The sequence below is a fragment of the Rhinatrema bivittatum genome, chromosome 4, assembly GCF_901001135.1.
Source record: "Rhinatrema bivittatum chromosome 4, aRhiBiv1.1, whole genome shotgun sequence".
NCBI classification, from domain to species: domain Eukaryota; kingdom Metazoa; phylum Chordata; class Amphibia; order Gymnophiona; family Rhinatrematidae; genus Rhinatrema; species Rhinatrema bivittatum.
Window position 1 is genome coordinate 103,463,990 of NC_042618.1, and position 27,620 is coordinate 103,491,609.

The window sequence follows — 27,620 nt, forward strand, 5'->3', positions numbered from 1 at the left end:
TGGCACCTCAGGGAGCAGAACCAAATCTCCAAACTCCAGATCAGTCAGGACTGCAGGTTTGCACCTCTACCATCTGCTGGAGACAGAGAAATACTGAGGGACTGCAGGTGGCACTCTCGTTTATGTAGCAGTGCCTCAAAGTTTTTGTTCTCTGCCTCCATCTGCTGGTAGGGATGCATAACCCACTTGTCTGGACTGATCTAGGTAAGTGCAGGAATTAAAACTATACCAAAACAAGATAGTGACTTGGGACATATTCCAAATCTAAAAAAATCCTGCCCAAAAGAAAAAAAAGTTCCGATGACATTCCCATTTCATTGCCCAATATATTTCTGCAGCAACATATCAGACATCATGCAGATATATCCAGCACAGTACCAACCCAATTCTTTTCTAAGAAAAGAAAAGATCAAAATGGTCAACAATAACATATTCATTAACTTGCCAAACCGTATTCTACTGATATCTCTAATACTTGCGCAACAAGTTAAACAAATATTGCAAAATAACTACTACTGAATTCTAGCACAATTATTTTATATTATGCACATTAACTCATAGTAACATTTATATAAAGGGTACTGCCAATGACTGTCAGCAGAATGAAAGTATCAGGAAAGCTCTGCACTAATTATTAGGAGGATATTCAGCAGGGTCTCAAGCTAAATATATTCAGTTAAAGTTATCCAGTTACATATAACAGATAACATTTAAACCTAACCAGCTATATTGAATATAACCAGTTAAGTTTGAAGTTATCCAGGTATGCGTACCCAGAGGACTTTCAATTTTAGCAACTTTTTGTCCTTGGTGGGAGGGGGCAGGGAATCAGGCACTATGTCTAACATTTTTAGTAATTTTTCAGGGTGGGAGAAAGAGCCTCCTGGCCCAAAAGGTTTTAAAAAATTGTTTTGTTCCTTGTGACCTTGGGCAAGTCACTTCACCCTACATTGCCTCAGATACAAACAGTTTGTAAGCCTTCTGAGGGATTATTTTATTTATATTCTGCTTTTCCAGGCACTTGAAAGCTAATTACTTCCAGGTACTGTAGGTATTTGTCCTCAGAGGGCTCACAATCTGTTTGTGCCTGAAGCAATGGAGGGTGAAGTGACTTGCCCAAGGTCACAAGGAGTGGCAGCAGGATTTGAACCCTGGCTTACCTGGTTCATAGGCCACTGCTCTAACCATTAGGCTACTCCTTCACTCCAGGATAGGGAAATATAGCAGATGCGTTCCTAAAGTATTTGGCACCCAGGGCGGATACTTCTTTGGCACCCACCCCCCCCCCCCCCCAATATATAATTTTAAAATTTCTAAACATTGATAAAATATTTCAAAACAGCAGACACAATCAAATAACATCCAATGATTAAAATTAATCAGGATATTAAAAATCTCCCACTCTCAATATTTGTCATCCTAAGATTGTTGTAGACTGGGGGCACGCACGCACGCACACACACACACACACACACACACACTTCCTCTGTGATTCTCACACACGCTAATACACACACACACAAAACGCTTCCTCTTACACACAGACATGCCTCCCATCTCTCTCACACATACATACATGCTTCCTCTGCGTCTCTTCACATGCTAACACACACACGCTTCCTCCATATCTCTCTCTCACATGCACACATGCAGACAAAAACTGAACTGGAAATCACAAGCCAGATTCTGTATGCAGTGCAACAATGGAGAAGCAGAAAATCGCTATTCCTCAAAATAATACAATCAAGAAATACAAAATCAATCATTATAGTAAAACCATATTAAAAATATACATTTCAAAACAGCTGATGAATATAATAATATTCAATAATTAGAAGCTCTTGTACAAATTTTTAAAAATTTCCTAAACATCAATAAAATACTTCAAAACAGTAGACATCAAATACCACGCAGTAATTAAAACTAAAGATTTTAAAAATCCCCCACTCTCCATACCTGTCACCCTGAGATTGTCGTGAACTGGGGGTACACACACAGAGATACAAACAAAATATTTGTTACTTGTTATTTCACTCGTGCCCATATCAAACAGTAGAATTACTCTTCTGAAGAATTATTGTACACAGATGGAAGGACCAATAAGAGGCAATATCACCTCTTGTCATTTGTGTGTGTGTGGGGGGGGGGGGGGAATGGTAGGGAGGGAATCTGTGCTTATAAGTAGAACAAAAAAGACTGAGTTAAAACCTTGCTAGTACAGTATATGGAGGTGTACTGTTTATTAAGTAAACTGGAGTCCCATCCTCCACAGTATGTGATTGATCCTGTAAGTGTGTCAGCCTCACTCCTTTACCTTATAATAAAATCACCTTGGTAGAGTGACAGTTCTTTAAATTCCTTTGGGATGATGTAGAAAGAGATGAAAGGTACATAATTCTACCATAACATGCTTCATGCACTATATGCTGCCAAGTGTTGCATTAACCATTTTGCTTAAGTATAGTTTACTAACAGCTGGGTTGTCAGTAATTATCATGAGGAAAATTGTAAATATGAAAAGTAAAAAAAGAGGTGTGACCCACCAGCATACAATATTTACTTATGATAGTCCAAGCTTACTAATGAAATGCTAATGTTCACAGCATGCAACTGCAGACAATGCAGAGTTGCACAGAGCAACTTAAGTGACTATGATGCTTAGCTACAGCAGAATAACCTCTGATATGAATATGATTTTCAAAATGTCCCAAAGGTTTAGTGATGTATGAACTATGGTTTGCTCTATAAGGGGAAAACACAGGGAAACCAGAGTCAATGCACATATATCAATGCAAATAGGTATAATACAGCCATTTGGTACAGTAGCAAAGACTTGGCAGATATTCTAAAATAGCATAATAGAACATACCAACTAGCTAATTATGACCCTCATATGTACACGAACACACACACACACACCCCTCCCTCTCATACACTGGCAATTACTCTCACAGGGCCAGTGTCTCGCTTCTTCGGTCGCTGGCTGCACAGCAGGGCCTCTTCTTCCACCTCTGGCTCCGGGAGACGCAGGCTGCACTGCTGGGCCTCGTCTTCTGCCGCTTGGCTCCAGGACACGACAGCGGCACCGCTGGGCCTCTTCTTCTGCCGCTTGGCTCCAGGACACGTCAGCGGCACCGCTGGGCCTCTTCTTCCACCTCTGGCTCCGGGAGACGCAGGCTGCACCGCTGGGCCTCGTCTTCTGCCGCTTGGCTCCAGGACACGACAGCGGCACCGCTGGGCCTCTTCTTCTGCCGCTTGGCTCCAGGACACGACAGCGGCACCGCTGGGCCTCTTCTTCTGCCGCTTGGCTCCAGGACACGACAGCGGCACCGCTGGGCCTCTTCTTCTGCCGCTTGGCTCCAGGACACGACAGCGGCACCGCTGGGCCTCTTCTTCTGCCGCTTGGCTCCAGGACACGACAGCGGCACCGCTGGGCCTCTTCTTCTGCCGCTTGGCTCCAGGACACGACAGCGGCACCGCTGGGCCTCTTCTTCTGCCGCTTGGCTCCAGGACACGACAGCGGCACCGCTGGGCCTCTTCTTCTGCCGCTTGGCTCCAGGACACGACAGCGGCACTGCTGGGCCTCTTCTTCTGCCGCTTGGCTCCAGGACACGACAGCGGCACCGCTGGGCCTCTTCTTCCACCTCTGGCTCCGGGAGACGCAGGCTGCACTGCTGGGCCTCGTCTTCTGCCGCTTGGCTCCAGGACACGACAGCGGCACCGCTGGGCCTCTTCTTCTGCCGCTTGGCTCCAGGACACGACAGCGGCACCGCTGGGCATCTTCTTCTACCTCCGGCTCCGGGAGACACAGGCTGCACTGCTGGGCCTCTTCTTCTGCCACTTGGCTCCAGGAAACGACAGCAGCACCGCTGGCCTCTTCCACAGGACCTTGCTTTTGCTGGCGGGGAGCGGAAACCCCGCCAGCATGTCACTGCTCCGCACCGCCACAAAACCTTCCTGCTGGCGTCATTGGCACCCCCCCCCCTTGATGTCACTCAGGGCGGAATGCCCCCTTGCCGCTCCCCCCCCCCCCCCAGTACGCCTCTGACTTACAGTACCTGAATATATTCTGTTTTGAAGTGTTACAAAAAAGTGCAATATAAATAAAAAATGTGTAAAAAATGAATCATTATTGTTACCCAAAAAACTTTAGGCCTGTTTCCTCTCAACCAGATTTAGCTAAATAGATGCCCTGCTCCCTGAATGCCATCATACAAACTCTTTTATCCAGCTAAGTTTTAGCTAGCAAATTATTTAGTAGTCAGCAGGACATATTTAAACTCTTTTGTCTGGCTACGTCCTGAACTTAGCAGGACAAACTCTTTTGAATACTGACCTCTCAAAATTTTATAAAAGAGCGGTATAAGTGCTAGAAGGCCACAGCAAATTCTCTGCCTCCACTCACTGCAGTCACGAGAAAGTGCACCATTTTGGGTTCTGCTTCTCATAGGAAAGATGACATCCTCAGCACCACAGTGCCTCTAACTATAATTTCCAGGTAATCAACTGAGAACTGGATGAGAAAATTGGGTACTCCATCAACACCACTTTCTGCAGCACCTTCTATCATATGTGGTCAAAGTCTGAGATGCAGGGCTGTCTGCCTTGCATGCCATGGCTAACTGAACAAACCATATCCATAGCTCACTCAACCTTACAGACAGCTTTCCAATCTTCCAGGTGAATCACGTACAACAGTACAGAATGAAATGTAGATAAGATTAATTAAAACTAAACTGGACAATTTTTTTTTTAAGAAAACATATTACTGGGTGTGATGACATATCTAGATTTTAGGGTCAAGTGCTAATCCAGGTCTGGACTGGGCACCTGTTTTTTTTTAACGTGCACACAGCCACGTCTCCTGGGCACCCGATGCAATATTTAAATGAGCTGTTGTGTTAAAAAAAAGGGCACACCAGGGAAGATTTGTGCGTCCCTAGCACTCAAATGCATCGGGCGCCCAGGAGATGTGGCTGTGCTCCCACAATTACATTGGCTCCCTTCTGAAATTCTGGTTTCTGCTCTGGAGAAATGCAGCAGCAACAGAGATACTTTTTTTTGGCACCAGAACACGGGGACAGCTTGATCTGAAAATGTTCATGTCTGAATTAAGCAATCTATATGGGCAGGGATGGTGATTGAAACCTGGAAGAACACTTATCATGGACAGGCGTGAGTTAATGGAAAGCAGACTTATGGAAGAAACAATGCTGTTTGTCTGTCTGCTAATAGGCATTTGTGCTATTTATGAGGTGGAAGGTGTACAGAGCTTAGTCGCACATTATACTGCCACAGTAGTGGGGAATGGGAGCGAGGCTGTTAATAAGGTTATGGGAAGCAATGTCAAAATAGCAGGATGGGGAGGAACCTGGTTTTTTATTTGATATCTGCTTGTAAACCTGCTGTTGCCATGAGCCCTTGACTCGCGGAATAACTTGTCAGCTCCAGGGCTGGTGTTAAGTTTGCCTCGTTAACAAATGTGCATTAGGCAGTGGGAAATTTTTTGCATCAGGGTATAATAGCTAATAGCCTCACGTATGTGATGAGCGTTATCAGTTAAGCAGTTGTTTGGGCATGCATTTTCGACCGCTAATCCTCTTATTGCATCGGGTGCTATCCTAGCGCGTCCAACACGCACTTCCAACCGCGTGTAAACCTGTGTGCTGGGCTGGACGCACTTTATTGCATCAGCCTGAAAATTTACAAATAACCCAAGTCACTATGATTCAGCAGTGTCAAAGCAACTTATTAGAGACAAAAGGTTGAATGCCTGAGAAGCTAAAAACAGAATACTATTCCAAACGCTTAGCCGTACGTTAGTTACTAAGATAAAATGATGGGTGAAGACCAATTGTAGCAAGCAGGAGTACACTGAGCCCTTGTTTCGCTTCGTGTCCTTGGGGGCAAAAAAATCAGATTTGAGCCGTGCATCCCCTCCCTCTCAATAACAATAATAAAAAAAACCAAAAAAACCATGCGCGCTCCAAGACAGGCCGCGAATCTCTTACGGCATCTCAGGAGAATGCCCTCAGCCGGGGCGGCCGCTCCTCGTCTGCGTCGTCCTTGGAATGCCACCGCCACTCGTCCTTTCTGCTCAGCGTCCCACGACGCTGTCCCAGCTCGCGCTCCTCCGACCTGGCCGCGGCGGCGACGGACCCCTCGGTCTCGCGCCGCCCTGGGCCGCAGTCAGCAACCTGCACTCGCGCGGCCCCCACGTGCTCGTCTATTACTCGGTCACTGACGCAGGGGCCAGCGACGCCGTCTCTTCCAAGGCCGCACAGCTCAGCAGGCAGCCGCCGGCTCCCGTCTAACACGGCAGGGGAATGGCCTTTCGCGCGAGCGCTGTCGCTTAAAGCGCCGCTGCTCACGGCTGTTGGGCTGCAAAACTGAAAGTGAGGGAAGGATGAAGCGGTCGTAAGCGCGTTTCTCTAGCAACCGAGTAGGCTGCGGTTCTCCCAACTATCACGTCTTCGTTGTAACTCACTTTCTCCCCGGCGGAAACAAGACATAGGAAACAACGGTCCCACAAAACGAGAACCACAACCGCTAGACCTCCCGCCTCCGTAAGTACGAGTAGCCGGCCATGTTGTGATTGCTGAGCTGCCAACTGTCCGGGTTTTTTCTGGACTTTACAGCTTTTGGGGGGGTACTGTCCAGAAAAAAAGAGGAAGGGCTAAAATGTTGGGGAAACGTCCAGCTTGTAGCATCTGACCCTCCTCTGCAATTATGCAATACAGTGTGCATGCCACTCTGCATTTAGTGACCTATATGATCAGTTAAATTTTATTTTTACTGGGAATTTATCAATATTTATTATAACGAACAAAAATGGAAGAAAACAAATGAAAAATAAAAGATTCTATTGATTTTCTTCTCTTTCTGCTTGCTATAATAAACACTGATAAATTCCAATGAAAAATAAAATAAAAAGTGAAAATGAAGGACCCTATCTATATTCAATATGTGTTGGATATATTTGTTTTGTGTCACTTACATAGACTTCAGTCCACAATTTAATCAGAGGCCTAAAAAGTTTTACAAAACACTAATTTTACCAATGGGCTAGAAAAAGCAAACCTTTCTAGAAGTAAAAAAGTTTGAGAATCATGATATAACACCCCAGGGTTCTGAAGGTACATTGAAATCATCCATTGTACCTGAAGACTGGAGGGTGGCTAATGTAACCCCAATATTTAAAAAGGGCTCCAGGGGCGATCCGGGAAACTACAGACCAGTTAGCCTGACTTCAGTGCCAGGAAAAATAGTGGAAACTGTTCTAAGCATCAAAATCATAGAACATATAGAGAGACATGGTTTAATGGAACAAAGTCAGCATGGCTTTACCCAAGGCAAGTCTTGCCTCACAAATCTGCTTCACTTTTTTGAAAGAGTTAATAAACATGTGGATAAAGGTGAACCCGTAGATGTAGTGTACTTAGATTTTTAGAAGGCGTTTGATAAAGTTCCTCATGAGAGGCTTCTAAGAAAAGTAAAATGTCATGGTATAGGTGGCGATGGCCTTTCGTGGATTACAGACTGGCTAAAAGACAGGAAACAGAGAGTAGGATTAAATGGACAATTTTCTCAGTGGAAGGGAGTGGGCAGTGGAGTGCCTCAGGGATCTGTATTGGGACCCTTACTTTTCAATATATTTATAAATGATCTGGAAAGAAATACGATGAGTGAGGTAATCAAATTTGCAGATGATACAAAATTGTTCAGAGTAGTTAAATCACAAGCAGATTGTGATAAATTGCAGGAAAACCTTGTGAGACTGGAAAATTGGGCATCAAAATGGCAGATGAAATTTAATGTGGATAAGTGCAAGGTGATGCATATAGGGAAAAATAACCCATGCTATAGCTACACAATCGGGCCGACACAGAAAGGAGCGGTAGGAAGAGCTGCGTTAGTGCCGGGCGCACCCGAGTTTGCCGCAAGCACAGTCCGGCTCGCCTACCGCTCGATACTGTATTTAAATAGCTTGCAAATGCAAGCCGCGTCTAAGAAGCGTCCGTGACGCGTTAGGCCCGCGCAACCCATTTTACTGTATAGGCGCTTTATACAGTGCCTATACAGTATCCTGGGTGCGCTGGTACCTGTCATTTCAAATGTCATTTCAAATGACATTTGAAATGACATGTACCAGGAAGTGGATGGTCCTCTCTCCCTCCCTCCCGAAGCAAGGCGCAGGGCAAAAGTTAAAACAAAAGTGAAAAAAGAGTAATAAAAGTAAACTTACTGGCGGGCGTGCGAGGGAGGCGGGAGCCGGCGGGCGCGCGTTCATCGAGCCGGAGGGAGCCGGCGGCGAAAGTGGCCTCCAACAGCCCCTGCCGGCGGCGAATGAATGCACGCCTGTATACGCCTGTGCAATTTGGGCGCTCAAGGCTGTTGGAGGCTGCTTTCGCCGCTGGCTGAGGGAAAGTTTGCTGCCTACCCTTACCCCTGCCTCTAACGCAGGGGTAAGGGTAGGCGGTAAGTTAGCAGGTTAAACGTGCGGCTAAACTGCAGGTTAAAAAGGCGATAGTCGGGGCACGCGTTACTGAATGGGGGAATAGCTAATCCGATCGTTTACATCTCATATACATGCCGCGGGTGGAAAGGGTTACTTGTTGATGTAAAGAGGCGGTAAGAATGGGTTGAAGGGGATAATGGATCGCGGATTGGGCTAATGCGGCCAAATTGTGAGTAAAAGGCGGGTTAGAAATGGGGTAACCGCGGCCGCACTTTACTGTATTGACCTGAATGTTAGGTTCCATATTAGGTGCTACCACCCAAGAAAGAGATCTAGGCGTCATAGTGGATAACACATTGAAATCGTCGGTTCAGTGTGCTGCGGCAGTCAAAAAAGCAAACAGAATGTTGGGAATTATTAGGAAGGGAATGGTGAGTAAAACGGAAAATGTTATAATGCCTCTATATTGCTGTACAATTCTGGCCACCGCATCTCAAAAAAGATATAATTGCGATGGAGAAGGTACAGAGAAGGGTGACTAAAATGATAAAGGGGATGGAAAAGCTCCCCTATGAGGAAAAACTAAAGAGGTTAGGACTTTTCAGCTTGGAGAAGAGATGGCTGAGGGGGGATATGATAGAGGTCTTTAAGATCATGAGAGGTCTTGAACGAGTAGATGTGACTCGGTTATTTACTCTTTCGGATAGTAGAAAGACTAGGGGGCACTCCATGAAGTTAGCATGTGGCACATTTAAAACTAATCGGAGAAAGTTCTTCTTCACTCAACGCACAATTAAACTCTGGAATTTGTTGCCAGAGGACGTGGTTAGTTCAGTTAGTATAGGTATGTTTAAAAAAGGATTGGATAGATTCTTGGAGGAGAAGTCCATTACCTGCTATTAATTAAGTCGACTTAGAAAATAGCCACTGCTATTACTAGCAACGGTAACATGGAATAGACTTAGTTTTTGGGTACTTGCCAGGTTCTTATGGCCTGGATTGGCCACTGTTGGAAACAGGATGCTGGGCTTGATGGACCCTTGGTCTGACCCAGTATGGCATGTTCTTAAGGCTCCAACAATGTAGACTTAGGAGTAACATCAGAAAATATTTCTTCACAGAAAAGGCGGTGGATACATGGAACAACCTCCCAGTGGATGTGATAGATATAAAAACAATAATAGTACAGGAAAGCAGGGGACAAGCACAGAAGATCATTATTAGTATTTATTTATTTATTTACCGTTGTTCCAAAAGAAGATCACAATGGTTTCCAAAATTAGTATTCATATTCATGGTTAATGATCACATTTTGTGTCAACATTTGCTTTTTAGTTCTACACAACAACAAATATCCTCTATGTTAAAGTTATGGCTCTGTGTATCTTGAGCAGTGCTATAGAAATGATAAGGAGTAGTAATAGCTTGTAATAGTTTTTGTTTCAAGCACATTAGCTGAATACTAGGCAAAAGCATATTAGGTGAGGAGGAGTAGACTAGTTGTTGGAGCAACGGGTTGGGAAATAGGGAAGCCAGAGTTCAAATTCTGCTGACACTCCTTGTGATATTAATCTTCTGTTGCTTCAGGTACAAATTTAGGGGCCTACATATCAAGTTAGAACATAAGAGATGCCATACTAGGTCAGACCAAGGGTCCATCAAGCCCAGTATCCTGTTGCCAACATGGCAAATCCAAGTCACAAGTACCCAAACAGATAAATCACAAGCTACTATTGCTTATTAATTACCGTAATAGTATTTTATGGATTTTTTCCTCTATGGACTTATCCAAACCTTTTTTTACACCCAGTTATACTAACTGCAGTAACCACATCCTCTGGCAATGAACTCCAGAGCTTAAGTATGTGTTGAGTGAGAGAGAATTTTCTTTGATTTGTTTTAAATGAGCTACTTGCTAACATCATGGAGTGGCCCCTGATCCTTTTATTCTCTGAGAGAGTAAATAACAGGTTTACATTAACTTGTTCAAGTCCTTCCATGATTGTGTAGACTTCTATCATATCCTCCCTCAGTTGTCTCTTCTCCAAACTGAACAGCCTTAACTTCTTTAGCCTTTCCTTATAGGGCAGCTGTTCCATGCCCGTTATCATTTTGGTCGCCCTTCTCTGCACTTTCTCCAATCCAGCTATATCCTTTTTGAGATGCGGTGACCAGAATTGCACACAGTATTCAAGGTGCAGCCTCACCATGGAGCGATACAGAGGCATTATGACATCCTCCGTTTATTTACCATTCCCTTTCTAATAATTCCTAACATTCTGTTTGCTTTTTTCATCACCACAGCACACTGAGCCGATGATTTCAATGTATTATCCACTATGACGCCTAGATCTCTTTCCTAGGTGGTAACACCTAAAATAGAACCTAACATTGTGTAACTACAGCATGGATTATTTTTCCCTATATGCATCACTTTGCACTTGTCCATGTTAAATTTCATCTGCCATTTGGAAGCTCACTCTTCCAGTCTCGCAAGGTCCTCCTGCAATTCATCTTAATCTGTTTGAGATTTAACTACTCTGCATAATTTTGTGTCATCCGCAGATTTGATCACCTCACTCATCGTACCCCTTTCCAGATCACTGTTTACCTTTATCCACTGTGAAAACAGACCATTTAATCCTACTCTGTTTCCTGTCTTTTAACCAGTTTACAATCCACAAAAGGACATCGCCTCCTATCACATGACTTTTTAGTTGTCTTAGAAGCCTCTCATGCAAGGACTTTGTCAAATGCCTTCTGAAAATCCAAATACACCACATCTATCGGTTCACCTTTGTCCACATCTTTACTCACCCCCTTCAAAAAAATGTAGGAGATTTGTGAGGCAAGACTTCCCTTGGGTAATTCCATGTTGGCTGTGTCCCAACAAATCATGTCTATGTAAATGTTCTGTGATTTTATTCTTTATAACAGTTTCCATGATTTACCCCGGCATTGAAGTCAGGCTCACTGGTCTATAGTTTCCTGGATCACCCCGGATCCCTTTTTAAATATAGGGGTTACATTGGCCATCTTCCATTCTTCAGGTACATCAGATGATTTTAATGATAGGTTACAAATTAATTGAAATTGGTCTGAAATTTAATTTTTCAGTTCTTTCAGATCCCTGGGGTATATACCATCCAGTCCAGGGGATTTTACTACTCTTTAGTTTGTCAATTAGGCCTACCACATCTTCCAGGTTCACCATGATTTAGTTCTGTTGATCTGAGTCATCACCCATGAAAACCTTCTCCGGAACTGCTATCTCTCCAACATCCTCTTCAGTAAACACCGAGGCAAAGAAATTGTTTAATCTTTCCACAATGGCCATATCTTCTTTAAGGGCCCCTTTAACCCCTTGATCATCCCAACGGTCCAACAGACTCCCTCACAGGCTTTCTGCTTGGGATATATTTTAGAAAGTTTTTATTGTGAGTTTTTGCCTCTATGGCCAACTTCTTTTCAAATTCTCTCTTAGCCTGTGTTATGAATGTCTTACATTTAACTTGCCAATCCTTATGCTTTTTACTATTTTCTTCTGATGGATGGTTCTTCCAATTTTTGAATGAAGATCTTTTGGCAAAAATAGCCTCTTTCACCTCACCTTTTAACCATGCTGGTAATCGTTTTGCCGTCCTTCCACCTTTCTTAATGTGTGGAATACATCTGGACTGTGCTTCTAGGATGGTATTTTTTTAGCAACGTCCAAGCCTGTTGCACACTTTTTACCTTTGTAGCTGCACCTTTCAGGTTTTTTTTTCAGTTTTTCTCATTTTATCAATTTCCCTTTTGAAAGTTTAGTGCTAGAGCCATGGATTTACTTACTGTCCCCCTTCCAGTCATTAATTCAGATTTGATCATATTTTGATCATTATTGCCAAGTGGCCCCACCACTGTTACCTCTCTCACCAAATCCTGTGCTCTACTGAGAATTAGATCAAAAATTGCTCCCTCTCTCATTGGTTCCTGAAACAGTTGCTCCATAAAACTGTCATTTTATTCCACCCAGGAACTTTCTCTCTCTAGCATGCCCTGATGTTTGTTTGTTTGTTTGTTTATTTATTTCGTGTTTTTCTATACTGGCATTCAAGATAAGGATCACATCATGCTGGTTTACATTTAACAGGGGGTGTAAAATGCAAATAAACTAAAACTGTAACATGTGAAGAGAAACTCTGAAGTTACAATAAAACAGGGATGTTCAAAACTGGGAGAAGAAGGAAAGGCTAGAGGAATTTAACGGAAAGAGCAATTATTTACAATGTTCAAAGAATGTTTGACTGTGGTTGTTGGTGAATTAAGAATGTCTGACTGTGGTTGTTGGTGTTTCACTTACCCAGTCAATATTGGGGTAATTGAAATCTCCCATTATTACTGCACTACCAATTTGGTTAGCTTCCCTAATTTCTCTTAGCATTTCACTGTCTGTCTTACCATTTTGACCAGGTGGACAGTAGTATACTCCTATCACTATAGTCTTCCCCCACTATAGTCTTCCCCAACACACAAGGGATTTCTTTTCATAAAGATTCGATTGTGTATTGTCTCTTGCAGGAACTTTATCCTATTGAACTCTATGCCATCCCAGACATAAAGCACCACCCTGCCACCAAAATGCTCCTCTCTGTCATTGAGGTATAATTTGTTCCCTGATATAGCACTATCCCATTGGTTATCCTCTTTCCCCCACGTCTCTGAGATACCAGTTAAGTCTGGCATTCACTGCTATACACTCAAATTCTCCTATCTTACTTTTTTGACTTCTGGCATTAGCATGCAAATATTTCAAAGTGTGTTTTTTGTTTGTATTATGAAGGGCAAAGGTAAGATATCTGCTGGCCAATTCCATTTTGGAAAATGAACACAACAGATCCAGAGCCTAGAGGTTGCTCTGGCCTCCACTGTACTACCAGGATAACTTTCATATGGTCCAGGGGGAATGGGAATTTTAGATAAAAGGAAAGGGTCTTTGGGGTGGGATTTGCATCACTACTTTCCTTAGTGATAATTTTATTTTTTGATTTTAACCACTTCAAAGGATGGGAGAACAAGGTGTCACCGGAGACCTCAGGAATCTTTGAACTTCTTTAAGGCACTGTCCCAGGAGCTTCGGGATGTGCTTCAGCAACCAAAGCTCCAGGGAAAAGCAGCTAACTTTGAATCAAATAACATGGCTTGTGATTTTTGAGGTAAGCCGCTGTTATTTGATTTACATATTTTTAACTAGTAATGGGCTGATTAGCATGCCTTTGAATGCAAATCAGCTTGTTACCATACTTGCAGTGCAGAGGACAGAATAACATATGGTATTTCAAATACCAGGCATTATCACTATGTTAGGCCATTTACTGCATGGTAAACAGTTAATGCAAGCTTAGTAATGTCTCCCTTTAGATTGTAATCCTTCTGGAGAAGGGAAATACCTAGTGTATTGATTGTAACACACCTGGAGCTCGGATTTGGAAAGGTGAGTTATTAAATCTAAAATAAAAAAAACCTTTGGTTCCTCTATTCTGCACCTTCACAGCTCAGTGACGTTGGCTTGGTCCAGTTTATAGTGACTGCTCCATAGCATATTGGTTCATATGGAGTAGTGACCATGATTTGGCTTTGCTTTCTTCCTGAGATGGTAGAAGATGAGAAAGCGAGTGTGCAGGAGCAGTACAGTGGCAGCAATAGTGGCTTCCAGGCAGCAGGAGGCCTTATTCTGGTTTACAATAACAGTCTGGCAGCATTGGCCCTGCATCTTCCTCCTACACAGGTTTCCTGCTTTAAAAGAAAGCCATGTGAGGGATGGGACTAGGGTTGTCAGCTGACCTGCTTTCATTAAGGGAGGCAAGAGGCTGGCAGGACAGAAAACCAGCTTCCAGATCAGGAAAGAATCCCCCTTCTGCTTTGCCCCTACCCAGGGCCTTTGCAAGAGTATTGCAAACCTTCTGCCTTGGCCCAGGCCCCGGCTTCAACCCCCATCTCATTCACTCAGACAGGCCCCCCCCCCCCCTCTCTTACACTTAGCTTCCTTGTCTCATTCACACACACATACCCTTACATAGGACCCTCCTCTCTCTCACTAACACCATTGCTCTCTCATACACACACAATCCCTCTCACACATACACACTCACACACACAAATGGAGGTGCCACTTATGAGATTGTTGTGGATTAGTTAGGGGTTGGGAGGGAGAGGATACACACAAACTTTCCCCTGTCTCTCATGTGCTCATTCTCAATCACACACGTGCTCTCTGTCACGCTCCCACGCATAAACATTCTCTCTCACACATGAACGCTCACTCACACATGCCTGCTAGCTCAAATCTTTCTCCCACACTCGCATATATGCATGCTCGCTCACACACACACACTTTCTCTTTCTCTCTCTCAAATACATACATGCACACAGATTCACTAGCATTCTCTCTCACTTTTCACCCCCTTGGCATCTGAAGATATATTTTTAAACAAGCTGTTTTACTCACACTGGGTTTGCAGGAAAGCAAGTAGGGCTCCTTGCTGATAATCTGGGAGGTGCCCCAGGATGTGGGAAGAGGAGGACTGAAAGGCTCTGATGCTGGGGGGGAGAAGGATCATTATTTTTTGCTAGGGCCAGCAGGTCTTCAACCAGCAGTGAGGCAACAGCATGGGAAATCTAGTTGCATCCCACTAGCATAGGAGGCGATAGAGGCAGAGAGAGGAGAGGAAGCCACAAGAATGCTTCCTGCTGCTGCAGTGCTTCAGGGGGAAGGGTGCCGGGCTGCTGCTTGGGGAGGTATGCGGGGAGCCAGCCCATGCTGCTGCAGTGCTGCTTGGGGAGGTGCGTAGGGGAACAGGACAATACTGATACGTTGCTGCTTGGGGAGAAGAGCCGGAAGCCTGCCCATACTGTTGTGGTGCTGCTTGGGGAGGAGAGTGGGGAGCCAGCAATACTGCCACAGCTGTCATCTCCACAGCAGACCACAGAGAACCTCGGGGGAAGCTCCAGCTATGCAGGGATGGTGTTGGTCGCAGCAGCTCTGCAAGCATAGAGCCTCAGTGACCAACATACACCGACCCTCGTGATTGGATGACTGGCTCACCAGAGTATGCCCAAAGCTGCCATAGGCCAATCCACTCCTAGTTATGGTTTATGGACAACCAAAATAAGGACTGAAAGAGCTCTCCTTTCATGAAGAGTTTGTTTGTCTGATTGCATATGGACTTATTGTAAGGTATGTTAGGGTATGTATAAGTGTAATGACAGTGAGTGGTGGCATGGTAATGCATAAGAAAAGTTTAGTTTGGATTTACTTAGCTAAAATATCATTACTACCTTGTATTTGTTCTGACCAATAGTAGCCCTCAGAAAAGGTTAAGTTCCAGAAATCCATCCACTTCTCACAAACATTTGCCTTAATACAATGAACAAAGCAATTGGCCAGTTCCTGCCTCCTTTTTCTAAGAGAACTAATCAGAATTATAAGACTGCATATAATTTTTAATTATAATATTTCCTAGTGGAATTTTAGATATAAATTATTATGATATGTCATGATAAAAATGACAAAAAGGGGGAATTGATGTGGGTGCTTATAGACCCTTAGTCTCAGTGAAACACTTTTTGACATGTTGCCAAGAAGTCATTATTCCTGTTCGCCTAAGTTTTTAATTTCATAAGCAGCCTTTATAATTGCTGACAAGTACAACATTGTAACATGACATTTGTGTTACAACCTTATAGTTGTTTTTATAGACAGTCGGATGCCATAAGCTAGGTAAAGATGCTGAGCCACAAGGTTGTAGAACATTTTGAACTGATATGAGGTTAATTGATATTCTATTTAAAAACAGAGATGAGGTCAGTTTACATTTCATCTAGGATTATAGAAACATATCTAGAAATAGCACAGGACGAGGCCAATTGACATTCCATCTAATATTTTTAGAACAAACACAAGGTTGCTAATGTTAGCAAATTAAAAAAAAACAAACCCAAAAAACATTTACATGTGAGATGAGAATTAAATTACCATATGGCCATTCAGATTATTTGTTTCTAATAGAAAGACACAGAGAAATTTTGACAATTATGTTATCTAGTTTAGGAGTTGGAAATAATGCTTTATCAGTAAAATCATTTGAGAGGCAGTTTATGCTGGTGCCTGCCTCTCCATAAGATACTTTATTATTTAATATCTAAGATATAAATTCTTTTATGGCATTTAATTAAAAAAAAACCCAAAACTTTTCTCTACACTAGTGGCTTTAAGCATTCTTATTTTCAGAGAACCACAACAGGTTGGTGGTGGTCAGGAACTGTCTAGAAAGATAATCTGGAGACATCGTGGGGTAGATAAAGAAAACATGAGCTAGCCACATCACAAGTAATGGGATAGTCAGGCTGGTATCAACAGGCTATAACTCCCCAGAAACCAAATGGATCAGTGCTAGCAGGTTGGTAGTGGCCAGTTACTATGCAGCAAAGCCATGGGGACCTAGGTAGTAGAATATTTGGGCAATAGCCCCACTTGTTTTAGTGGCTGCTTGGATTGATACATGTCTTGAAGATAAGGGGAGAGTGCAGTGCTGTTGGATATTGGATTGGGTGTGAGAGCTTGCATGTTCATCTGCCAGGGAACCAGAGACGGAGAAACAACAAAAATCAATGTGGATAAAGAGCATTATCCTACTAGTAGTCAAGCTTCTGTGGCTGTGTTGTAGCAAGAGTCCCTGATCTTCTGCAATATCACAGCCACGGGAAGGAGTACAAAATCCACCTCTTCCCACGGATTTTGCTGGGCTCTGCAGAATTGCTGTGGGAGACGGGGCTATTAAATGCAGACCAAAAACACCGTGTTGTGGAGAGGAGGCTGTCTTCCTGCATGGTGTAACTCCTTCCCTTCCCTGGGCTGCAGGAAGAGGAGGCGAGCAGTGGCAGCTCGTCAGGCTGCATCCTTCTCTTCAACCAGCCCTGACTTCAGCTTTCAATCACATTGAGCGAGGTTGAAAGCTGCGGTAGGGCTTAGGCACAGAAGAGGATGCAGTCCAATGTGCTCCTGCTGCTGCTCTCCTCTTCTTTCTGCCACTGATCAATAGGGGGAGGGAGTGAGGAGTACTTGCAAAGGGTTTGAATAGAAAGGCTGAGGGATTAGGCTGAATAGAGTAAAGGAGTGGGGGACGAGGGAAGGGGATGGGTGGTGGGGGTAGGAGTGAATCGGAGGAAGGAGAATGAATGGGATGGAGCAAGATTGAGGGGTTGGAGTGGTAAGGGGGAAAGAGTGAGGGGGATCAGAAGTGGACCCGGGTGAGGAGGGAGAGTGAATGAGGGGGATGGGGCAGGTGTAAGGAAATGGGGCTGGGAGGCAAGAGTGGATGAGAGGATCAGAGGGAGAGTGGGAGGGGAGAGAGTGAACAAGAGACTTGGGGAACAAGGGGATGCGGCAAGATTGAGTGAGGGGATCAAGAGGGGGTGTAGGGGAAGGATGAAAATTGAGTGGAGGGACTGGGGAGCAAGAGAATGAGTGAGGAGGTCAGAGAAGCTGTGAGGAGATTAGAGGAGGGGGGGTACAGAGAGCAAGGACATTGGAGGGGCTGTGAATGAGGAAAATAGGGTTGTGAAATGAGGGATCAGTGTTGAGAGGAGGGATGTGGGAATCTTCTCTCCTGATCCTGGGTTCCCTCTTTCTCCTCCCCCCTCCTTGAGTCCCCTTACCTCTCCTCCTCTCATTTCCTTTCCTTTGATCCCTGATTCCCTGATCCTCTGATCCTCACATACATCTGCACCTCTGTCCCCTTCCATCCTCTATCTTTCTACCGCTCCTCCCTGAGATTCCTGCTCCATATTCTTCTCCAAGATCTCTCCTCTTCCCATCCTCCAGATTCTCCTTTTCTCTACCCCCTCTCCCTTCTCATTATCATCATTAAGTTCAGCTCCCACCCCCCCCAAAAAAAAAAAAAAAGAACCAAATAAATTGGACACAGAAATGTCAGAAAAGAATTTTATTGCATTAATGTGCAAACCTATACAAAATTATGCACATTTGCCACAAATTAAAAAACAATCTACCACAAAATGTATTTAACACTTGCCACAGAGTCGTGAATATTTGTCACGATGGGCACTGGATATACCTTTAGCAGTGGTTACTGGAATAACTGCACAGACTGGATGAGGCAGTTGTTCTTTTTCTGCAGACTTCTATTGTTACAATTGGTATCCTATTCTCCTATATGTAAAGTCAATCTGTTAGTGTAAATGCAGAATTCATACTAGTGCACAATAGTAATTTGCAAAATGTAATGGGGGGAGTTGCAAGGCAAAAATTTGCTTAGGGCACTAAAAAACCTTGTACCAGCTTTGAAGAAAGACCTTGGAGGGAGGGACGACTAGGGGAGGGTAATTGTTGGTTTTAGAGGCTGAAGGGGCAGGTTATCAGCTTTTTGCTTTTAAAACATTGGCAGCCCTAGTTGAGACCTGTGTAAGCACATTGGCTCAGAAGCCTCCCCTCCTCCCTCTCTTCTATCTCCTGTGCTGACTCTCTCCAGCTGCACCCACTGCTGCCACCACCCAAAGAACTCTCTCACCCTGGGGCCGGTGCCATTCCTCAATCAGGCCCTGGAGAGAGACTCCTGCTTCCTTCAGCTCCAAGCTGGCAGCAGTGGGTCTACGGGATTCCCCCTATTGCATTAGGGCCCTGAGCAGTTGTCCTGGTTGCCCCCCCTCCCAGTGTTGGCTCTGAGTCTCCAGCACAATAAACAACTTACTGATCTGACCAAGCACTGGAGTACTAAGGAAATGGTGAGGGGACTAGGAAGATTAGGACTAGAAGCTGAGAAATGAAGGCATCTTCTGATGGATGGATAGAATGGAAATTAACATCTATTGGGGTTAACTCTGAAATTTAAATTTAAAAAACACTCGATCTTCTGGAAGCATGGCTTTTTCTGGGCTTAAAAATGAATGAAAATCTTATGTGGGGATATTAAATATGTTATTAATTATGTTATTTTATTTTTATGATTTGTATCTTTTCTACACTGTTTTGACTAAACCTTGTTTGGAAAAGTGGTATAGTAACATGATGCAAACATACTCTATAATTGCATTTAGAATTCAAGGCCGTGTATGGAGCATTTGTTCTTGTGAAACTGTGTTTCTGTTGAAGTTAAACTGTATTATTTTTTGTTATATATGTGATTTATCTCTTCAAAAAAATTAGACCAACATGATGATCAAACAAACAGATGTTTTAAAACAGTTCTGTTGCAATTATAATAGAAATCATGAGGTAGCCATGAATATTATAATCTGTGTTACCACACTGTTTTGTAAACATATCTTTTATCTTTTGGATTATTTGTAAATTGTGATACTTTTATTGGACCAGCTTAAGAAGAATCGAAAGATGCTACAATGCATGCCCCTCTCTTTCTCTCTCCATGTCTTGAGCAACAGAATTTGAGCTGGTGTCCTCCAGGTAAATAGCTTTGCAATGCTGTGACCTTTCCATTGAGCCATCCTGTTCCCAAGCTGCAGTATATATAACCTTTGAGACCACAAATGTGCTTTCTACATTTTGTTATGATATATTTCTTCCCCCATTGATTAATTACTCATCATAAAGCTAATCACAAGAAAACAGAGCTGTGGACAGTGAAAATTTGCATTACTCTTAAGAACATTAAACTCTATCCCTTTTTGCTTAAGTCAGTTGCAAATCGTAAGTTTGTTTGTTCTAAATAAAGCATCAAATATGTGCTGAAAATAAACAGAAAAAGAAACCAGAGGAGAAAAAGAAATATTGGTACAAACCATTTTCAGAACCAGTACACTTCTAAATGTAGTATGACAGAAGACTATGTAGTGCTCTATAAACTATTCTCTGCTTCCACTGTTTATTCTCCCATCAGACTGTACATGCACAAGTACCACATCACAGTACAGGTTAATTGTTCAGGTTACATTTTTTTTTTAAATTTTGATACTTGTAATTAGGGATACAAAACAAACAACTTTAAGCATTCTTACCAATTTATTTCATTTATTTATTTAAAATTATTGATATCCTGTGCCTTCCAGAATGTTTGGGGTGGATTACAAGGCCACCTACACAATCACAGTATAAAAATTATAAAAATAACATAACAGACAAACAATCAATGATACCTAAGTGAAAAAAGATATCACAAGTAGAAAGCCTCAAATGTTTATATACTTCTAACAGATGGAAAACTGAAGAGTCTAATCTATAATCTTAAATGCTTGCTGAATAAAAATGTTTCCAGTGTCCACTTGAATATTTTTGGTTCACTGATATTCCTGATTGTGAGTGATAGAGTTCCAAAGGACCGGACTAGCAATGGACAATCCATGGTCTCATGTTTCCTTTACGCATGTTTCATTTAAGCAAACTTAGGAGAAGGAACATCTAGTAAATTTTGAGGGAGTGTATGCGAGAAAGTATGTATATTTAGTACAGAGAGGATCCAAGGTGATTTGACATTATTTAATAAGGTGTGGATAGTGACAGCAAGTTTATGGCATATCCTCCAGTGGATAGGGAGCCAGTGGAGGAATAGCAACACCGGCGTGATATGTTCTCTCATTTTTGTGTTGTAAGGAGACATGCAGCAGCATTTTGAATAATCTGTGGTGACTTTAAAACACATGCAGGAAGATCAATGTAAAGAGTGTTACAGTAATCCGTGTTAGAGAAGATCAATAACTGAAGCACTGTTCGAAAGTCTTCAGAATTAAGAAAGGGATGAAGATAGCATAAGATGCAAAGTTTCATGAAAGAATTTGATGAGCAATCTCATGGAGAGGGTGGGATCAAGAGTGACACAGAGATTCCCTACCTGGTCTGAGATTTTGATATTAACACCATCAGAAAAGAGGTGTAAAGGGATGTTATCAATCTGATGATGTGAAAGTATTAAGATCTCTGTTTTGTCCACATTAAGGGACAATCTGTTCTGTCTTAACCAGGCACGGATAGAAGATAGACATAGTGATGCAAATTGAGTAGTGAGATCCCATATTGATTTAAGTGGGAAAAAAATTGTACATCATCCACGTAAAGCCTATAATGTATTCCCAGATTAGATAATAAACAACAAAGGAGAGTGAGGTAAATATTGAACATTGCAGAAGAGAGGGCCGAGCCTTGAGGCATACTGGTGACAATAGGAAACCATGCAGATTTTTCTTTTGCATGCACTTGTTGTCTACGCTGAGAGAGGTAGGACTTAAACCAGGCCATAACTTCTGAACTAAGATTTGACATTAATTTTCAAATCAAAGCATAGTCTGTAGCAGTCTTGAATATGTAATTTACTCTGAGTGGGTCATCTTACCCTTTTGAGAACTCAACCCAAAAAAACATCCCAATGAAAAATCTTGTTTAGCAATAGACGTAGGATGCAGATGTATGAAGGGTTTGGTGCAATGCAAAAATTAATCTAGCGTTTACCTTTCTACACATCTCTGGCAAGAACCGATATGGTTATTTACTATGAAGGTCGGTATATAAAACTGTTAAATAAGAACCCACATTGAGTACTGTATTCAATTCTGTAGACCATATCTACAACAAAATTTACAAAATAAAAGCAATTCCTAGAAAGGCCATCAAAATGATGCATGCACTGTGTTCTAAACCACACCCAGAGAGATTGAAGGAGCTGCAGATGTATTCTAGAAGAAAGAAGGGGGAAGAGAGCTATGATAAACATTAAATTTCCTAGTGTGTAGACAGATGGACTCAGGACCAGTGGGTTTATGCTCCCCTGCCAGCAGATGGAGACAGAGCAAACTGACATCACAGTATATATAACCCTGCAGTGACCCCAGCCTGCCAGTATTCTCCATCTCCAGCAGATGGGGGGATGTGCATCTCCCTATGGGGATTGCTTTGAGCTTTTTGAAAGGAGAAATTTGAAATTCTAAAGAAAGGAAAATAATTTATATTTATTTATACCTAAAGGTCCCTCTCCCAGTAGAGAATTCCTGAGGCGATTTCTGTGGTCCCTTAGGGGTGTGCCTTGGTCTGGTAGCTGGGGCCAAAGAAATTAAAATCGAGGCCGGCGGGGGCCGAAAAAATGAAGATGGGCGCCGCCCAGCCAGCCCCCGCTTGAGGCTGGCTGGGAGGCGCCCATCTTCTTTTCTTCGGCTGCCGCCACCGGCCTCTATTTTAATTTATTCGGCCCCCGCCAGCTTGGTCTCCCATGGGGGCTGGCTGGAAGGCTCCCATCTTCATTTCTTCGGCCCCCGCCGGCTTCCTCTCCCGCGGGGGCTGGCTGGGAGGCGCTGAGACTGGGCTGAGGAAGAGCCATGCGGTCGAAACCACGTGACCAGCTAGACCGGCCCACCAGGGGAAGCCTGATCCCCCGATAGGCCAATCCGCCCCTGTCAGTGTTTATGGTTGGTTGAATACAGTTCTGGTTATCTGTTTTTAATCATTTTTTGCTAGTCTGCCCACAGTTGCTTTTGAAGAGATTACTGGCAGGCTGGCATCACTGCAGGATTATATATACTGTGACGTCAGCTTGCTCAGTCTCCATCTGCTGGCAGGGAAACATAAACCCACTGGTCCTGAGTCCAGCTGTCTACACTAAGGAAAACAAAATTATCAGGTAAGTAATTTCTCCAATATCTACCACTACTACTAAACATTTTATATAGCACTACATTTGGCAGGCTTCAGAAAAATGCCAGAAGGAAGCATTTTTCATAGAACAAAAAGGTCTGGAAAAATGGGTTATCACATGAAGAAGGGAAACTTGAAAGGAATGTGAGAAAATACTTTTCCGAATCTTCTTGTGAATAGCTCCAGTTGGAGTGAGCTTCCTTTTTGTTTTTGACTTTACCTATACTATCCACAACTGCTAGGCACATTCTGCAAAGCTGCCCCATATTAGCCCACATAGTTCAAGTTTGGTGTAAGCATTTGGGGCTTCCAATCACACAGATTTTTTTTTTTACCATTTTTGCTTTTGGCTAAAACTCCAAAGCTCTCTGGCTGTTCCTTCTTCCCTGATGTGTCGAGTTGGCAGGCTGGGGGTTTATGACTCTTATGTAAATAGCACCCCATTCTATATATTTGCAAATGAAAACAGCTCTAGAGAAATTGAAGGATAAAGGATGGGGTCCTCGTAACCCAAGCCCTTTACAATGGTTCTTAAGTGATCTCGCTGTAAGAGGAAAGCCATTTCTTGTCTTCATAATTATATAATAGATTTGGACTGTCTCCCAGATAGAACACATTCCCTGATACAGAAATGGAATGAAGACTTGCAGAATGCTAGATGTCATGGACTGGGATGAAATCTGGCAGCCAGCACATGCTGTCTTCTCTAGATCTGCCTCTCCATTATGTTAGTATGGATGCGGTCACAGCAGCATATATTTTCATATGTGATGGTCCTGTCCTCTGGTTGTTTCCTTTTGGAGGGGGGGGGCATAGAAAGAGAGATTAAGCTGATATTAAGCCCCTGTCTAGGACTGCTGGGATACTGGAAGGACACTATTTCAGCTGAAGATAAAATTCTTATTATCCAGTGTTTGCATGCAGCCATAATCATTGATATGGAAAACTGCACCAAACATTACGCAGTAGCAATCACAATTAACTGATATAGCGCTAATAGGGAAAATCATGTATTCACTGTGCGAGAAGTTGAACAAAATACCAGCATATCTGAGGGAAATTTTGGGAATACAGAAACAGATAGATTTGCATTTCTATGCTTTAAGGCCCAATTTAGGGGAGCAGTTACTTTGTATTATACTGTGTATGTGATCTTTGGTAATTGTTTGATGCTCTGTTGTATGAGAACTCTGCCATATTCTGTACATGTTCTGGTGGTATTCTTGTGTGTTTCACTTGTTTTGTTAAAAAGTAAAAAAAAAAAATGCTTTTCCACTAAGATGGTGGTGGACATCCAGAACAGACTTCCAGCAGAGGTTACATAAGCTAAAACAATAGAAGTATTCAAGCATGCATGGGATAGACACAAAAAAAACCCCCATAGAGACAAAAGGAGGAAGATGATCACAGATTAAGTAAGACCTGGGATAGCACAGTAGGTGGGAACAAATGGACAGACCAAGTGGTCTTTCTCTGCTAACGTTTTCTCTGTTTCTATTGGGGCTTAATTTGTAGACAAAAAGGAAGAGGAACTGTGGAGGAGGATTGAGATGGGCAGAGCCAGGTGTGAACTCTCTAACATACACATGCATACCCAACCACGTCTTCACCCTCATAACATGCTCAATGAGCATTGGTAGGTGAAAGACTGCTGGGGATTGGAGATGCAGGATCACTGGAGTAAGGAAGACAAAGCTGTTTAAGCAAGCATTCCCGGACCCTAATTAATCTCTCTCTCCTACCTATACCACACAGGCACTTTAGCCTCAACGATGCACAATTATCTTTAGCTGACACTATCCTGTCCTTTTATTTCTCTCCCCTCCCAGTTCTATCTTCCTTGTTATTTGTAACTGCTTTCTCCGCACCATAGTCTAGTTTGAAGTTTATTTTGCACCCTGTTCAACTGTAAACCAGCATGATGTGATTGTATCATGAATGCCGGTATATAAAAAACCTAAATAAAAAGGCAGATAAAGAGAATGGGGCTCTTTCTCTTTCTAACCCCTTCTTCCTCTCTGTCCTGGTGATCCTGATCCTCCATTGCCAGCCCCCCATAAGTTCCCTAGTGGTCCTTCTCTCCCTCTCCTCCAGTGGTCTTTAAGCTACTAAGTCTAACCCCCTGTCCCTAATGATACTCAAAACCCTGCTCTCTAGCAACTTTCCTCCACTCCCTCCTTAGCCAGTAGAGTGCAAGCCTCCTCTTCAAGCCAGAATCAGCTGGCTCATCACTGCCTTAGGGGGGTGGAAGGAGGAGCAGACTGGTGTTCACTGGCCTCAGTCTCCTTGGCCAGCAGTAAGGGGCCTGTAATTCAAAAGCATGGTCTGCTCTTTGCCTTCTTGGGGGTGGAAGGAAGGGAGCAATGCCACATGTTCTCTTCACTCATGCTCTTCTGTCTCCTTCCCCCACCACACCCAGTCCTTTCTCCACCCCATCTGATCACTTCATACCCCATGGCACTTTTGATCCCCTAACTCGTTGTTTCCCCCCTTCTCCACATAACCCACAGCCTCTCCAATCCCTTCACTCACTCTTTCCCTCCACCCCCCCCCCCCCCCCCCACACACACACACACACACCTTCAATCACCCACTCTCCTTCTCTTCCAATCCCTTCACTTTCTTGGCCCTTTCACCCGCACCAGTGTGGTCACCAGCAGCAGGTCTGGATGACAGTGTGATAAGCAGGAAGCCAATACAAATAGGAATGGCAGAAGCAGTGGAACTGACAGGTGTTTACCCAGCGTCTTTTTTTTTTTTTTTTAACTTGGCTGTTGTCCCTCACAGTCTCCTAAATTATGCTTGGGAATTGCACAAAAATCAAAAGTATGCGCTTCCTGTGAAGGAATATGTAAGAGAGACCCTTAGAATGCCTTAGAAGAGCGGCTGCAGTTATCTGACCCAGTCTACCTTAGTGCATAGCCCAGAAGGTAATCTTGGTCCCAGGGTATGTCCCTTAGCAGGGGAATAAGAGAGCAGGCCCAGATGGGGACAAGGAGGCCCTGGACAGGAGAAGCAAGCAGAGAATTGGCCAGAACTGCTTATGTTTGACTACTGTGAATTTTTATTTTTTTTTAAGGCTGATGAGGTAAGCAGATCGTTCTGATTTTGTTGTATAAATAATAAATTATTTTTTGTGAAGAAAGCAGGAGTCCAGGACTCCAGCAAGTGAAGGGCTGCTCCCATAGTGTTAACGTTGCTCTTGTCTCAGGGCAAGCAGTTCCAACACTCCCTGTTCTTCTCTTCTTCCTCCAAGGGCTGGGTCGGGGGCTATAAACAATTCATGCAACTACTGGCTATGTTTTGTTTCCTCAGGGGAGTTAGAATTGATATACACCTCTTGTGAGCAGAGCTGAAGCTTTGACAATTGGCACTACTGCTCCAAGTTCCAAATCTGTGCTAATTCATCCCTTTTTTGTGTCCATTACCAAGGGTTTAATTTCTAGCAGAGCAACCCAGAATGGCGTTCTGCTACCTTTTTTTTGTATCTGTTCTTTGTAGTGTCTGCTTCAATATTATCCTTTCCCTCTTCTGTTCCCTGCAATACAGGAGGAGGAGGAGTGGAAGGGTTGCGGGGAGCAAGAGGGGGAGGGGCTGGATTAGGGAGCGGAGTGGCTGTTCTCTGTGTGCTTCAGGCTCACCCCTTCTTCTCCTCTTCCCTGCAGGCTGCCTGGAGGGAAGGGGCTGGAAAAGAACACGCCTGCTGCTCTGCCTCTTAAGCCTGAAAACAAAGTGCTGGAACTGTGTTCTGGGCTGTTCCTCCCCAAATTAAGCCCTGGTTTCTATGTTATAACGGGTTTCCCATTGAAAATACTGGGATATTTTCATTGATAAAAGCTGGAGCAATTTTGGCATGGGAGTAAAACTGTGGAACATCTGCTGCATTGTATCCAGGCCATCACAAAATGAATGTAGATCATTAGCATGTACCACATTTCCAGATGAAAAAGTCAACTGAGCAGATGTGAGGGAAGAGCCAAATACTGACCTTGTGCAGTTCAAAGAGTAGCATTGGCAGTGACGGGATTCACAGGTGAGGACTAAAACGTTACTTTGGTCTGACATCAGGAAACATTAAAACAGATTTCTACAAATGTAATTGTTTCAAATCTTAGAGTAATAAAATGTAGCAAAAATAAAAATCAAATAATTGAAAACATATACGATTATTATCAAGTAATCTGCAAAATGTTATTACAGTCTAATGAATAACATTGAATATATTTGGTTTAATAAAGTTAAATAATTAGACAAAGCTAAAAGTGTCCAATTTTCTGAAAGAATTTTTTTCATAAAATCCCTCTGACAATAAACACTAATGTTAACTTTATTGCTTGTCTCTGGCTGAAAGAAAGTGGATTATAGTAGGGCATGTCTTTTAATGGGCAATATCCACATGCCAGACTTATAGGGAGCAACATTTAGTCGCACATGAATTATCTATGGTCTCATAATTTGCTTGGCATGCCCAATAAGATTAAAATGTGCTATGAGGCTTTCAGTTTTGCACAAAGTTGTGATTTTCTTTCA

General features: G+C 43.1%; 1 protein-coding gene and 1 long non-coding RNA gene across 5 annotated transcripts in view; one reads left to right on the forward strand and one right to left on the reverse strand.

The window, feature by feature from the left end:
* Positions 1-6,618, reverse strand: part of RMDN3 (regulator of microtubule dynamics 3) — a 167,575-nt gene extending 160,957 nt beyond the window's left edge. The window contains exon 1 of one of the 4 annotated variants that reach the window (XM_029598573.1): positions 6,488-6,618. The gene's annotated coding sequence lies outside the window, so the exon portion shown is untranslated. Of the gene's footprint in view, positions 1-6,011 lie in introns of all 4 variants that reach the window. The other 3 variants (XM_029598575.1, XM_029598574.1, XM_029598572.1) reach the window with 3 other exon arrangements.
* On the forward strand, positions 6,433-27,251 carry LOC115090019. The gene is made up of 4 exons (XR_003856288.1): positions 6,433-6,566; positions 13,859-13,931; positions 19,830-19,919; positions 26,756-27,251. It is a non-coding gene; the product is annotated as an uncharacterized LOC115090019 (long non-coding RNA).
* The last annotated feature ends 369 nt before the right edge of the window (positions 27,252-27,620 follow it).